Source organism: Equus caballus, chromosome 25 (genome assembly GCF_041296265.1).
Source record: "Equus caballus isolate H_3958 breed thoroughbred chromosome 25, TB-T2T, whole genome shotgun sequence".
NCBI classification, from domain to species: Eukaryota; Metazoa; Chordata; class Mammalia; order Perissodactyla; family Equidae; genus Equus; species Equus caballus.
In genome coordinates, this window is record NC_091708.1 from 30,726,707 (window position 1) to 30,744,112 (window position 17,406).

Here is a 17,406-nt window from a genome sequence, read left to right on the forward strand (position 1 = left end):
AACTTTGATGTAAACTGGGGAGCGTGTGAGTGAAGACTCTTGCCTTCATATCCCCTTCCCCATTTTTTCTATTTTTACTTTGCTGTCTTCTTTTCTGTTTTCTTTTTAGTTATTTCTCTCTACCAGCTCCTTTCTTCTTCTCTCTTAGTTTTTCTAACCAATCTCATAATCAGCTTTTTTATTTTCCTCTGTTGACCTATGTGATAGGCATCCTCTAAAATAGCTCACAAGGATCCTCGCTCTGGTCTTCATGCCCTTGTATATTCCCTTCCCCTTGAGTATAAGCTGGGCCTAATGACTCACTTCTTATAAATAGATTTTGATGAAAGTTATGAGATGTGACTTCTAGGATGAGATTATGAAAGGGATATTGACTTCCATCTTGCTTGTCCTCCATGTTGCTCTCTCTCTCAGAGCCATCCCTCTGCCCATGAAGAGGTCCACCTGGCAAGCACCTGGCGTCTCCAGCCAACAGCTGGAGACCTGAGACCTTCCAATAGCCATATGAGTGAGCTTGGGAGAAGATTCTCCCCCACTTGAGTCTTGAGATAGTTGAAGCCTTATTTTTGCATTTTGATTGCAGCCTCATGAGAAACCATAGGCCAAAGGACCTTGCTGAGCCCACCTAGATTCCTGACCCACAGAAACTCTAAGATACTGTTTATTATTTTAAGCTTCTAAGTTTTGAGGTAATTTGTTATATAGCAATAGATAATTAATGCAACCCATATCCTTTCATGTTCCTCCTCTTCATTGATTCCTTTTATCGAACCTCTTTCTATCTTTTCTTCTTTTTTCCTCTGTCTTGGTTCTTAAGCACACAGATTTCAAATTTGTATGTGACATTGAAAGCTATAGGAATCAGAATGCTTTACTCTCAGAAACCATCAAACCGAATCACGTATCTGCAAACATAATCTGCACATTGGAAAGGTCAGTATCCCCGGCTTCCCTTTAATTGTAATCTTTGGTCAATATTCATTCTTTTGTCATTTCAGGAAAACTGCTTAATGGGCAGCTAGTATCTTTAATACATTGTATCAACTGTCATCTGGAACAGAAAAATGAATGAAATATGCCTCTTGCCATCAAAGATATTGGCATTTGGAACAAAATAAAAATGTAGAAAATGAAGCTTCCCACAAAAGGGGTATTTTTAGGGTCTTTGTGTGTTAAGAGTGGGGAGAAATCGCTTCCTATTTGGAGGATCAGAAAAGGCTCTGGAAGGGGAGCATTTTGTACTAAATGTTGAAGGATAAACTGGATTTGTATATGCCCATTCAATTTTCTGTGAACATCCCCTCCATCTCTCTTACACTGCACATGGGATCAACTGCTACCTAACATGCAAGAACGAATCTGAATTCTACTTTCTCTGGACCATCCTCCACAACCCTTCTAGGTGGTTGATTGTTTACTTTCTCGATGCTTCCCCAGCCCTCACTAACTTTGTCTACGCCAGCATTTCTCAAATCTCTACTTGTCTCTTCCAATAATCAAGGGTAAAAGTACAGTTCAAGAGGAAAGGGACAATTCATTATGTTCCAAGCTAAGATGGTGGAAGTCAGAAGGAGGTAGAAAGACTTGGGATAATACAGCGTTAGACTATCAAAAAGTTATTTGCTGCAAAAAGAGAAAAAAAAGAACCATTGTTAAGAAAAAGTGATTTCTGACTATAAACCATTCCCTTATTTATTTCCAACTTAGGACAGCAGAGTGATTTCCATTTCCCATTTTTTTTTCCTTCCTTGGGGACTTGGAGCAAAACTATGGGGATATTTGAAATGTGTCATGCGTTACTGTGCTCAGTCCTGACTCTTCACTGAAGTCTGTAATATATATGTTTCTCTGGAAAATTATGGAGGTGGGAATGAGGACTTGGAGTCACCCTTTCTTTTTGCTTGGGAAATAAACATATTTCTAGAGATTAGAAAAAGTAAATTATCCATGCTTTTTGGCTTTGTTCTTTCCAATTGTATTTTTAATGAAAAACACATGAGTTAAATAACTAAATTTGAATAGCACAATTGCCATGTCCTTTTTTTTTTTTGCTTACACAGGAAGTTTAGGGATTTTTGTTTTTAATTTTTTTTCAGATTTACTGAGATATAATTGACATAATGTTGTGTAATTTTAAGTTGTACAACATGTTAATTTGATACACGTATGTATGGTAAATACTTTTAAGTGACCTTGGTCAAGTCACTTAAAAGCTATCCCAGCTTTCGATATATATATATTTTTTAAAGATTTTATTTTTTTCCTTTTTGTCCCCAAAGCCTCCCAGTACATAGTTGTATATTCTTTGTTGTGAGTCCTTCTAGTTGTGGCATGTGGGACGCTCCCTCAGCGTGGCTTGATGAGTGGTGCCATGTCCGCGCCCAGGATTCGAACCGACGGAACACTGTGCTGCCTGCAGCGGAGCACGCGAACTTAACCACTTGGCCACGGGGCCAGTCCCCCAGCTTTTGATATTAACTGTGAAAAATCTTTGGAGAACTGAAGGCTTAAAAGTACTCATTGACGCAGTAATTTGCATCCCTGAAAATTTATCATAACAAATCATTTACAATAAGGGGATATGTTGGAAAGAGCCTGAATGATCAGCAATAGGAGAATGATATTGTATATTGTGGTACATCAACCCGGTGTATTCTCATGCAGCCATTAAAATAGTAATTAGGAAGACATAAACATGAATGTGAAAATGTTTATAATGCAATATTAATAAAAAAGAGAGTGCTAAACTATATGTAAACCATGATTATAACTATGTAATTCATATTTGCTTATGAAGGAAAACAAAAGACTCATAGAAAATAAAATCGACTGCTATGTTAGAATATACAGACGCATTTAATTGTAAAGCAGGGTTTTTCAACTCTAAATTTTGAGCCGGTAATTCTTTGGGAGGAGGTCTCTTGTGCATTGCAGAAAGTTTAGCAGCATCCCTGACGTCTACCTTCTAGATGCAAGTAGAATTTTCCCAGGTGTGACAACCGAAAATGTCTCCAGACATTGACAAATGTGCCCTGGTGGGGGAGGGGGTAAAGCAAAATCACCGCTGGTTGAGAACTACTCTTTTAATAAAATATTTCATTATTTTTCTAATATTTTTTAAAGAAATAACATGCTTAAATACAAGATGAGAAGACTCTTTACCCTTGACCTAGCATTCTCTTCAGCAACTTACCCAGAGAATAGTTGAGATCAGCAATGTTCTGGTTATGTCAGACAACGGAGTAAAGCATTAATGCCTGATGGACCTGCTTGGGGATGTCAGCAAACTCCACCATTCTATTCCTCTGAGTTCTTGCAAAATGGGGGAAAGAAATCGGTGCATGTTATGTAAGAGTATCTTCTACTGACAGTTCAGAGTATTTTTATCCTGGTGGAAGTTGCCTCTGGGCGCTGAAACCTTCTGTCAGGGAGTAAAGAAAACTAATTGCAGTGAAATATCTTTTCAGGCAACCTGCCCATCACCAAATTCTATATGTAGGGGAAATGCACACTTCCTTTAGAAGATGTTTCAACGGAACTCAAACCCCATAGGAATTTTTTTTAGGGCCAGGAAAACTTCTACACTGCATAGGAACTTTAGTTCAACCCAGAAAATGTTGAAATTTCAAGACATTGTTAAGGAGTACTCAGTCACCTGGCTTGACCCCTTATTTCATACCAGGGTAATGGGAAACCAGAGAAGTTAAGTCACTTGCCAGTTCAACAGACCTAATTAGTTGCGGAGCATAAAATTAAGCCTGGGTCTGCCTGAATTTTCTTATCCTTCAGGCAAACTTTCTTTTTAAAAGAACGTTTCCCATCTCTGCAATCGTATTTCGTTGGAAAATAATTTATTCCTCGATGATGGTGTCTTTCACAGTATTTGACATATGGATTGGTCTTCAAATAGAACATAAAATTCAAACATTTAGTGAATAAACATTTGAATGCTGTCTATGTGCCCAGTTCTGTGCCACACAGTGGGTTTGTACAATTAGGATAAACAGCAGTTATACTTTTTCTGCTATTGTCATAGCCCCCTGCATTCTGCTGTACGTATAAAAGACATTCAATCAAGGCTGATTAGGGATCGAGAATAAAGTAAGCTTGACTCTAGTTTCTTGAGTCTCTCCATCTGTACTCCTTGGAGCATTGCCTCCATTCCTCCCCCTCAGCTGAACTTTCCAGCTTCCCAAATCATCATGGGTAAGTGCATGTTCATGTATATGCGGTCATCCTGTTACAGAAAAACGATACCAGCAGCATTTTAATTTAGGACAAAGGATACTCCAGCAGCCTTTCTGCAAATTGTAACAAATGACAACAATCCTGATTCTGTACAACAGAGAAAAGTGTGGACCTAACAGTGGGTAAATACCAGAAATTCTTGAGTCTTCTAGGGGTTTCTATTACTTGCAAACTTGATCACGGGATCCTCATTGGATTTTTTTCTACTTCAGGGAGCCATTTGCATTGTGATAACTGCTCATAGAAAGCAGGCTTTTAAAGCTGTCTTCCCACTTGGGTTTTTCCATAATGCCTCTGTGTGGACAGATCTAAAGTATCTTATTGGCTGGGATAACCAAGTGGGGATCAAGTTTCCTTCTTGTTGGGAAGATATGATAGCAAAACATGAAAACAAACAAACTGACAGGTAGCATCCATGGTCACTGGAAATCTTCCTGAATACTGTAATGGAAGCTGGATGGGGCTGTAATGGAAGACTCTGATTCTAATTCTGGCTCCACGATGCTGTGTTGCAAGACTCCATCACTAAGTATTCCCAATTCCTTATCTGCTTACTAGGGATGGGAGCACTGTGCTCAGTGTTTAACATGCAAGAGGAGAGGTGCCGATTGTAAATTAATATGATATGTTACTGATTAGAATGTGTAACCATAAGAACTTTGCAAATCATTAATGTGTGGTTTCAGCTGGAGTCTAACTTCAACCTAATCCCAGGAGATCTCTGGAGTATGAATTGCATCACTGAGCTGGTTTCACCTTGTGGCAAGTGTGCTGGCCTTTTTATCTCAATATCCATCAGTCAGTCCCTGTTTTATGGCCACCCTTGGGTGTGGGCATGTAACTTCCTAGATTTCTTCAGGCAAATAACACTTATTGGCTGAAGGAAGTAAACCAGTGAGTCATTGGCAGCCAATGCTCGCAGCATCTGGGAAACAGGTGCACCTGCCACGTAACAGGGATCAGTGCTTGATACTAATCTCATCTATTACATATAATAAAGCAGGCTTCCTAAGGCTATTATTAATTGAGTTAAAACTAACTCTGGCTCTCCAAAATAACATAAGTTGTGGATGCCAGGGGACATCTCTGTCTTGCTCCAAATTTTATCCCCAATACTTAGAAAATTGCCTGGCTCATAGAATATGCTCAGGAAATGTGTGTTGAATGAATAAAGGAATTCCTGAGAAATATTTCCCTCCTACTCCAACCTCCATATTTTAGTGTACACTTCCTCTGCTTTTTCTACTGCCTGCAATGCCCTCCTTTGTCTTCTCTTTTTTATGTTCTTCAAAGTTTATCTGATAATCAAAGTTGATCTAGGAAGCATTCTCTGACTATTCCAACCCACAAGAAGCCGTGTGTGTGTGTGTGATATTGCATGTGTTGGGGTGCATGCCTCCTTGTGTCCCGGCTAGTTATCAACTCTGTAACTAAACATAATTTTTCTGGCCTCTACAAAAACCAACTAATCCCCATCTTCTGAAGTATCTCCATAATTATGCATATATTTCTCAGATTAGCAGTCAATACCCAGTTCACCATCATCTGCAGTTAATGATGTTTTTGTTGATGATGATAATAATAATAATCATAATATTCACTGAGTACTTACTACATGCCAAACACTATCCTCAACACATGACATGTCTTGTCTCATCTGCTTTGATAATAGTATCATAATGTGAGCACTTTTATTGTCACTATTTTCTTGATGAAGGGACATGAGCTTAGCAAGTTTAAGTAGCATGTCCAAAGTCACCCAGTTAGTAAGAGAAAGAACTAGGATTTAAACACAATCAATGGACCCTAGAACCTTGCTCTGAGCCTCAAAGCTACAATATCTTACCACCCTGAACGCTTCAACAGAAGATCTCTTCTTCAATCCATTCTATATACTGCAGCCAGGATGCTCTTTACAAAATATTGGTTTGTTGATGTCACTCCTCTGCTGAAAACTCATCAATGGTTCTCTGTTAATCTCAAAATAAAGCCCAACCCCTTAATATGATTTTATAAAACCCACCTTGACTCATCCCCTTAGCATTTTTCCATCCTTATCCCTTGTCCTCTGTCATCTCGCCCAGATATTGAACATCCCTCAGAGTCTTAAAGACTCTAGACACCGTCTCTCTCCCTTTTGAACCACGATATGGGCTGAATGTGAAAAAATTCTCTTCTATTCTCCTGGATTCAATATATATCCTTCAAGAAACAGTTCTTGACCTCCAAAACCTGCTGTAGCTGTCCTTCCTCTTTGAGACCAATGCCTGAGTTTATTCATTGTTTTATCCCCATGGACTAGAAGAGAGCTTGGAATATAGTTACCAAAAAATGATATTTCCCTTCCGATAGAAATAGTGAATAGTCTAATGATGTAAAAATAATCTCCCCCACCTACCCGCACAGTAAGCTCTGAGGACAGTGACTATGCTTAATGCAATTCTCTATCCTTTATTATACCTAGGACATTGTCTACTACATAGCAGTTTCTTAGGAACTATTTATTTGTTAATTGTTATTGTTACTATTTTTACCTTGACTCCAGCTACAATCTTTACATTTTATGCCAAGAAAGTTAATGTTTGATTAATGGCTCTTAATTCAACCCAGAATGTAAAATGATGGAATTATTGAGTTGAAGGTCATCAAAATAGGCCTTCTCCTTAATGAACAAATTCTCACTGCAGTTTATCACGAGCATACTTGTGCAGTGTATTTGAATCCCTCCAGCTCTGGAAAACTCACTACATCCCAGGAAAGCCTTCTCTGTCATTGAAGAGTCGTGAATTTTAGCGTATGGTTTCTCATATTGAATTAATATTTTTTCCCCTATCATATGGGGCTTGTTGGACAGGAAACCCAGAGTGCCATTAGTAATCCAGTGGACAGCAAACTGGATTTTTTCTTCTTTTACCAGTCTGTGTGCTCTTCCCTCGAATTCTAACGGAGGGACCCTTTGCAAAACTCTGAACTAGGCAGGTGGGGGTAGAGGGGAATGCAGAGAGTCTTAATGCCTGCCTTGAAATTGTCCCTCAGAGCAATCATTGCCCAGTGTTCTTGGCTTTAGCCCAACTTGCTTACGTGACAGTCCATTCTCCCTGACTCAGCCTTCTGTGTTCAGACAAATGATTCACTCCCAGCGCGTTTTTCTGCTCTTACTAAATAGGCCCTCTAACCGTCACTGTATCTTTCAATTCCAGCTAACAGCTTGGACAGCAGTTTTTTAAAAATGTTACTAAGCAAGTGTGCTCAACCAGAGAAATCATGCAGAATCCTCTGCGAATGCGTCCCACATTGCTCGCGCTCACAGAGATTGCTGTCTAAACGGAGGGCAAAGGTTAGTCTACATACTGTATTTATTTATCCACTGACAAATTGTTTACTAGTCTCTGCCACTTCTTGAATCTTAGCTAAAACTCATTAAGCACTAACAGTAAGCCAAACACTGCGCTAAATGCTTTGTAAAAATGATCTTGTTTAATTTTCACCAAAATCCTTTAGGATTGATACTATTAGTATTCTCATCTTACAGAGGAGAAAACTGAGGTACAAAGAACTTAAATGGCTTTCCCAAAATCACATAGCAAGTAAGGGGAAGAGAATGATTTGACTGGAGAAATATGACTTCAAGGTCAAACAGTTGTCTTAACCCTACGTTCCTATGCTAGAGTGTAATGGATGGTATGGTCTATCTGCTTTTAGTTTATTTTGTGACCTTTGATATATCATTTCAACTCTCTGGGCCTCATTTTCTTTATATTAAAGACAAAGAGCATGGCTGAGTTGAATGTTTCTACAATTATTACCTACGACAACTGGATGTTTTACCATAATCATGTTAGGTAGGAAGAGAAGGAGATAGGATGGGGGCAAAAAATTCCCTCCAATAGAGGAGATGAGGGAATCAAAGACCTGTTGATGCCACTGGCCGTGCCCTTTCTATACTTCTAAGATTAGAAAGCCAAAGGATAACTCAGAAAACTGATGCTCGCCTATCTGTAGATATCACTTACCTTAGTGATGGCATTTATTTGACGTCTCGGACTCTCTCATCTCTGGATGTAGAAATAAAGTGAGCACATTTCAAATTCTTAAATATATTTGGGAAGCAAGAGAAAGGGGAAAGAAAGCAAATAGTGTCATATCAGTGTGTACATGTGTTATAACTTGAAAAACAACACCACAACCTGGCTGTGACAGAGACTTGAGATTGTCTATCCCAACATCCATTTCACACTTCTTCATTGTTGTCTCCTGAAACACAGATGCAGTGCGTTAGAACTCTAGCAGTCCTCTTGGTCCGTGAGAATGTGGGCTCACTCTGCCACAGGCCAGGCCTTGCAGAGTGTGAGCTGGAAGAAGCAGAGTTCCTGACTACTTTATAGATCTCTCATGCTAGTTCTGGACAGCGTATCTTCTGACATCTTATACATGAGAGGATAAACGTTTAATCTGTTCAAAGTATCACCACCATTGTGGATTTTTTTTTCTCATTTAAGGCGCTAAATTGGCTAAGGAAAGGCATACAAAAGGAATTTAAAACTCAGTTTTGAGTCTCCTAAGAGCCAACGTAAAGAGGGAACCATAGGATGATCAGAGGGTGAATCCTGGAGTCAATGGACCTGATCCAAGTTAATACAGTTTCTTTTTAAGTGAAAAATATTACCTAGGGATTATACAAGAGCCACAAAATGAAATTCCAGTAATAAATGATGTCCAAACACATCATCCTCTGTCTCCATCTCCAGAGACATTCATGCTTATGTGCAATGATCACATTCTGGGTCACACAAGAAAATGACTTGTTAGAAAAGAGGGCTTGGTTACCCCTAAAATCTCTCATAATCCTGCCTTTATTCGATTTATGATTTGTCTCAGGGACTAACATTTGACTCTCCTGTGACTGGCAAGACCACAGACTATCTGTCCCCTTTCGCACTGTCCATTAGTTATTCTTTCAACTAGAAATCATGTCCTTATGTGGAAAGTATATGTACATTTAGAAGGAAAATCAGAAAGGTGACACCTCCAAAAGGGCTGAGGAGTCACAGATTGTAGCTTCAGCCACACAGGTTCAAAGTCTGCGCTGCCCTTCAGAAATGAAGGGAAATGTTCTTATAAGAAGAAAATGAATGTGTTTCTGATAATCACCAAATGGTTTATTTTATTTATCCAAGATACTCCTCTCTTTCCTCAGCAGGAAGAAAGTGTTATCTCCTCCTAGATGCATGTGTTCACAGAATTCTAGAACTTAAGAGCTCCACAGACACTTAGAGATAATGTGAATCAAATCCTACATTTAAAAGTGCAGAAATTGAGGCCTGGAAAAGGGAAGAAACAGGTTCTAGGAAATACACAAATTAAGTAGAGAGTCAAAGTTAGGAATCGGGTCTCCTGAATCCTAACTTTGAAAGGGCTAGTATTATGACATGATTAAATTTTTTCTTCCCACCACATTGCCTGATGATCCTCACTGGATTTCATTCTAGATTTCACATTGATTTGATTTTTCTCTTCTTGTAAAGTTTAGAAAAATGTCAAGGAAGTGAATATTTCTCCTAGGTGATCACACTAGAAGGTATGGAGGTGGTTCAGTTCCATAGGCAGTCATGGATATTTTCTCCCTTGAGAGGAAATGGTGCCCCCTTTAAGGAAATAGCATATGTGAAGTTAATATAGCATCATGGTTTAGAGCAGGGGCTCTGGAATCAGCTAGACCTCAATTTAAATTCTGGTTTTCCTATTTTTTACTTAATAACTAAAGAATCTTGTTCATATTAATGAATTACTTTGAGCCTCAGGTCTCTAATATGTTAAAAAAAAAGGGATAAAAAATATCCCAAATGAGATTTCTTAGAAGACCTGTTGATTGTCCCCAACAAAACCTTATGTTTCTTAAAACAAAGCACATTTTTAACATTCTCAGGTAACTGATACATGAGTTAGATTAAGCTTGGCATTGATTAATCTTTTTGACCTGAACCAAGGCCACTTTCTATAGACCTTTTGCCTTCCATTACTATACTCGTTGTAAAATGTTTATCCAATTGACTATTTCTCTACCAACCCCCTCTACATTGACCTTATGGATTAGCCTTTGATGTGAATTGTATCAAAAGCCTACTAGAAGTCCAAGTGAATTATGTCTGTGGTAACTGTCACCTCCTTTGAAAAATTAATCAACTTCGTTAAGCATGAGCTCCCTTTGGACATCTGTTGTTACAAGTCTCTGCAAATGGAGGGAGAGAGGAAGCAGAGTGCTATTGTGAAAAGACTTCTGGCCTGAGAATCCAAATTTCCGTATTCTAGTTTCAGTTCAGTTCTAGCTAGTGCTGTGACCTTGAACTATTTGCTCATAATCTCAGTGAGGTTAAAGAATAGAATGTAGTAATGAAAAGTGCTTATTTCAAAATCACAAAGACCATGAACCACCTACTAGATGTGAGAGTGAGTGGAAGTTTTAATAACTATTAATGTATATATGTATGTAATGTACATATACATATATACATACACATACAACTCTTTGCATTACCTTTTTAGTAGTCACTTGTTATGTATTGAATTGTGCCCTTCAAAAAGATGTTGAAGTCCTAACTCCAAGTACATGCAAATGTGACCTTATTTTGTAATAGGGTCTTTGAAGATGATCAAATTTAAGGGAAGTTATTAGGGTGGGCTCTAAATCAATATGACTGGTGTCCTTATAAAAAAGGGAAATTGGGGTTCAGAGAGAGACATTTACAGAGGGAAGGTGGTGTGAAGACACCAGGAGAATGCCTCTATAAACCAAGGAATGCCAGAGGGTACCAGAAGCTGGAAGAGACAAGGAAGGATCCTCTCTCTTCCCTTGATTTTTGACTTCCAGTCTCCACAACTGTGACACAATAAATTTCTATTTTAAGCTACCCAGTTTGTGGAACTTTGTTGCAGCAGTCCTCAGAAACTAAAGGATTGTGATGGAGATTACAATATACATTCTTAAATGTTCACTTAGCTTTGACTTTTAAAGTTGTTAACTTTTAAAGTTATCATGGTACTACTGCAAGTAAAAAAATAAGAAACTTCAAACAGTGTAAGTTCATTTAACCCCCTTCCATCCTTTATAATACAGTTCCTATGTATACCATATTTGCACACCTTATAAATCACTAATTACAATGTTATCATTTTTGCTTTAGATAGACATATTTTAAACAAATTAAGAGAAAAAATGTTTTGTAATTACCCTTAAAATTTCCATTTTGACACCATTACCACTGCTATTCCTTCCTCCCAAAGATTCAAATTTCCATCTGCTATTATTTCCTTTCAGCCTGAAGAACTTCCTTTAGGGTTCCTTGTAGGGCAGATTTGCTGGCATCGAATTCTCTTAGCTTTCCCCTATCATAAAAAGTAAGTCTTTGTTTCACCTTTATTTTTGACAGACAGCTTTATTGGATATAGAATTCTAGGTTTCAGAGGTTTTTTTCTTTCAGTACTTTAAAAATACCATTTCATTGCTTCTGATGAGAAGCCAGTGATCATTCAACTTTTGTCCTTCCTGTATATGCTGTGTGTAGTTTTTTTGTTTGCTTTTAATCACAATCACTACATCATGCTTAGACACAGTTTCCTTTCTGTTTATCATGCTTGGCATTCACTGGACTTCTTAACTCTATAAATATATGTCTTCAATTAATTATGGGGAAAAATTAAACTGTTATTTTTTCAGATATATCTGCTGCCCCAATTTCTCTCCTCTTTTTGTGGTACTCCAATTATATGTGTGTTGGACCATTAAAGATTCCCCAAGAGGACTCAGAGAGTCTATTTTCTTAATCCTCTTTAACATTAGGTGACATCTATTAATCTTCTATTTCACTGACTCCTTCTGCTATCTCAAATCTGTTCTTTTGCCTATCCTTTTATTTTAAATTTTATTTCAGATTTCACCATTTTTAGCTGTACAGTTTTCACTTGGAATTATTTATAGTTTCTATTTCTCTGTTGAAATGTCCTATTTTTTCATTCATTATAAGAATACTTCCACTTATGCCCTTGGGCAGAGTTATAGTAGCTGCTCAAGGGTAGTCTCCACTAATTGCCTTTTTCCTTTAATATGAGTCACATTTTCCTGTTTCTTCATATGAATGATAATTTTAGGTTGGATCCTGAACACTTTCAAAAGTATGTTGTAATGACTCTGAATTATCTGACACTTATTTAAAATCTTTTGTTTTCTGTTCTTGGCATTCTTGCATTTTAGCAAGCAGTTCAAGTCAAGCAATCTGGAACTCAAACTCCAGAACCCCAAATCCCAGTTAATATTTTTTATCTTTAGTTAGACTGCTAGAATTCTACTCAACACATTCATAGTTCAGAAGTTAGCTACCTATTTTGGAAGATTTCCTACACAGAATCTGTAGCTCCCTTTCCCTAGTTTTTTCCTGCCTAGGGCTTCTCTCCACACTTTCCAACTGTATGGTTGCCCCAAACTCTTGCTCTAGTCTTATGCAAGTCTTAGCCTCCACATGCATGACATCTGAGAACAGTCTCTAAGCTAAAAGCTATAACAACAGTAAACTCACCTACTCACTGTCGTTACTTTCTCTCAAGTCTTGACACCCCTCTAATGTCATCTGCTTTGTTTCACTCAGAAGTGTCTTCATGTAGTTGATTTTCATAACTTTTCTAGCATTCACGTTTGTCATCTGTGGGAGGGTTGGTCTGATGGGAAAAACGTAGTGTCTGCCAGAATCCAACTCCTGTCTTTTCCCAGCAGTTAAATCAGATAAAGTTTATTTCTCTCTGACTTAATAGTTCATAGATTGCCTGGTAGTTTTTCTTATGAGGTTATTCAGGATCTAGACTGGTTTGTTGAGTTTATTTTTCTCAAAATACAGATTTACTCTCTGGATCCATGGATCAAATCATTGTCATTTTTCAACCAGCAGAAAGGTAGGGGGAATCAGGACAAACAGCTTTATTTTTAAGGAGACAAACTGTGCCAATCACTTCCAATGGCATTCCATTAGTCCAAACCTATTCACATGGTGACACCTAGCTGTAAATGAGTTTAGGAAATACAATTTCCTTCTTTTAAAATTTTTTTTAGATTTTACATTTCCTTTTTCTTCCCAAGATCCCCAGTACATAGTTGTGTATTTTTAGTTGTAGTTCCTTCTAGTTGTGGCATGTGGGATGCTGCATCAGCATGGCTTAATCAGCGGTGCCATGTCTGCGCCCAGGAGATTGGAACCAGCGAAACCCCAGGCCGCCAGAGTGGAGCGCTTGAACTTAACTGCTTGGCCACAGGACCAGGACCCAGGAAATAAAATTTCTTACAGACTAACCATATACCCAGCTAAACCATGGCAAGAAAAGAAAATCTAGTATTTAGCAGTATGAAAATTAAATGTATTCTGAAGGAAAATTTGTATTCTATGCCACAATCCACTCCTTTAGCTGCTCAGGGATCCATGCATACCTTATACAACCACTTTCTGCCTATGGGAGAATTTTTTAAAGTCACATTCAGCCCAAAATCTAAGATCACTTTACATCTTATTTTGGTGGCTACTGAAAGTCTAGGAACTCATTGATAAGTATGCAATACCCTGTTTCTACTCTCTCACATGTCCAACATACAGTGAGGGAGTAGGAACGAGGAAATGGTACCAGAATTAAAGGCAAATTCTGAAAATGGAAAAATGTAAAACACACATCAGTCATTATTCTGTAGCAATAATGAAGTAATGCTTGTCAGGAATTGCAAGTATGCTCTCTCCTGGCTGTGAAGTAACTTTCTTTTTTGGACCCCAGTTTTGCTGAGAAGCACTAATTTGTGCAGTGTCCTCCATAGCCCATGGCTTTACCTTCTGGATCATTCTTCCTTTCTGATATTCCTTGTTGTCATACATGAAAATAAAGTTGGATAGTATGTCCTTGATTACTAGTGGGTGTTGCCACTTTCTTCATCCTGGTACAAGTTTAGGGCTCCAGAGGTTGATTTTAAGGGTTAAACAATTATTATTTTTTGCATACCAACTTTTAGTTTCTTTGGTAATAAAATACAAAAAAAAAAAAAAAAGGCTGGAAAGGAACCCAACAACTATAAAGTAGACATCCAATCTATTCTCTACAGTTGCTTGCAGGTTTATATTTCCACAAGCAAGTAGTCCTTACATTCATTTTTTATTCCTGTGCATGGTCTTCCATTATTTACTAGATTCTGTGACTATGTTATGCCTATCTCCCTCAATTTAGTGGGCTCCTATCTTGAAGTCACTGAAACGGGTGAGTGTACAGGAATGTATGGGCATCACCTTTAATCTGATTTTTGTTAATGGAAATGTTCATAGTGACAATCTTATGTTAGATTATTTAGGACCCAGATACAGTTCACTCTTCTGACGGGAAGGTCTCCAAGTTTCTAGTCTGTCAATTTAGATCGCAGATTGTAGATAATGCAGGCAGACCTTATTCAGTCAGTTGAAAGGCTTTAAGAGCAGAGTTGAGGCTTTACTGAAGAAGAAAAAGATCTTCCTCTGGACAGCAGCTTCAGCTCATCCCCCAGGTGTCAGCCTGCCCTTCCTGATGACTTTGACCTTCCTAATGGCCTGTCCTATGTGTTTTGGCATGCTTAGTTTTCCTAACTAGCCCCATGTTTAGTTTTCCTAACTAGCCCCTCAATTGTGTAAGCTGATTTCTTGCAATGGATCTCTTAATGTATATCTTTATCAGGTTTTCTTTCTCTAGCTGAACCCTAACTAACATACCCGCTATGATTATAAACAAGGCAAGGCAATAAATATTAATGAACAAAGTAAAGAAAGAATAAGTTAGTGGAGAACCATACTGTGTTCATGGATTAGAATACTAAATAATGTCAAAATCTTCTTGAAATTGATATTTACTTTCAAGACAAACCCAATATAAATTGCAGCAAGACTTTTGGTAGAAATTGACTAACGAAATTCAGTTTTGTATAGATAAGAAATAAAATCTAAAATAGATTTTTTTTAAAGAACATAGTTGATAGGTTTGTAGTTCCTGATTTTTAAACTTATTTGATTTTAATACTTAAGATTTAGCTATATGAATCAGGAGAGTGTGGTACTGATGAAAGGATAGACACAGGGGCCAATGGAAGACAATTAGAAACTCCAGAAACACCCAGATATATAAGTTTAATTTATTTTTAACAAATTTGCAAAGGCAATTTAAGAGCAAAATAGTAGTACTTTCTTCAATTGAAGTTGATTGAATATCCATATGTTAAAAAAAATTAACCTAAATTCACACCTCTTATCATTTTAAAAATAACTCAAAATTGATCATAGACCTAAATATAAAATCTAAAACTAAAAAATTTCAAAAGAGGGGCTGGCCCAGTGGTGGAGTGGTTATGTTCGCACGTTCCACTTCTCGGCGGCCTGGGGTTCACCAGTTCGGATGCCGGGTGTGGGCATGGCACCGCTTGGCACACCATGCTGTGGTAGATGTCCCACTTATAAAGTAGAGGAAGATGGGCGCGGATGTTAGCTCAGGGCCAGTCTTCCTCAGCAAAAAGAGGAGGATAGGCAGCAGTTAGCACAGGGCTAATCTTCCTCAAAAAAGAAAAAATTCAGAAGAAATATAAGAGAAAATCTTGGTGATCTTGGGTTAGGCAAAGATTTTGTTTTTTGAGGAGGTCTAGGCCTGCACTAACATCTGCCACCAATCTCCCTCTTATTGCTGAAGAAGATTGGCCCTGAGCTAACATCCATGCCCATCTTCCTGGACTTTATATAAGGAACACCCGCCACAGCATAGCTTGATAAGCGGTGTGTAGGTCTGTGCCTGGTCTGAACCGGCGAACCCTGGGCTGCCGAAGCAGAGTGCTTGAACTTAACCACTAAGCCACCAGGCCAGCCCCAGGCAAAGATTTTTTATATACGGATACAAAAAATATAAGCCATAAAAAGAATAACAAACTGGACTTCAGCAAAATTTAAAACGTTAGCTCTTCCAAAGACACTGTTAAGGAAATGAAAATTCAAGTCTCAGATTGACAAAAAAGTATTTTGAATACACATGTCTAATACAGGTCTGTAACTCCAAATATGCAATTGAATAAAATAAGCAATCGATTTGCACAAAAATCAACAAAGAATTTGACGAGTTAGTTTACCAAAGATGAGTCATAAGTGACAAGAAAACACAGGAGAAAGTGATAAATATCTTCAGTCACTAGGGAAATTTATTCAGAGCACAATAAGCTACTACTGCTTACCTATTAAAATGGCTAAAATAAATACAAATTGACGAGAGCAGGCACTGGCAAGACGAGGGGCAATGGAATGCTCATATATTGCTGATGCGAATGTAAAATGGGACAACTACTTTGGAAAATGTTTTGACTATTTGTAAAATTAAATATATACTCACAATATGACCTACCAATTTATAGAAGAGAAATGAAGACGTATGTCCACAGAAAAATTTGTGCACAGATATTTATAGCGGTTTTATTTATTATCACCAAAAATTGGAAACAACCCAGATGTCCATCAGTGAAAATATTCTTTGTCTTTGGTTGTGATGGCAGTTATAAGACCATATGAATTTGTCAAAGTCCATACAACTATAACCATTAAACTTACACACGTTTTACCGTACTAAATTATACTTCGGTAGACCTGATTTTGGAAAATCAATCCCAGATTAATCAAAGCTTGAAATACGAAGGCCAAAGCTTTAATTCCTTTAGAAGAAATCACACATAAGCGTCTTCATGACTTTGTCTAAGGAATAGTGTCTTAAACAAGACCAAATTAGCATTCCTTAAAAGAAAAGACTGATTATTTGATCACATTAAAATTAGAGTTCCTGTTTTTCAGAAGCAGCCATAAAGTTGAGAGACAAACCACGCATTGGAGGAAAATGTCTGCTGAGGGAAACATCTTGAATACATAAAGTATCTCATAAATCATTAAGAAAAAAGGCAACTCAATAGAATAATGGCAAAAACTTGAGCAAGCATTTCACAAAAGAGGAAAAAATAATGTGAAATCAACATGTAAAGATATTCATGCTCAGTAATCAGGAACTGCAAAATAATAACTAAAATGAGACAATTTATACTCATGTTTTAGTATTGGAAATAACGTAGATCAATGGGGATGCTTACACACT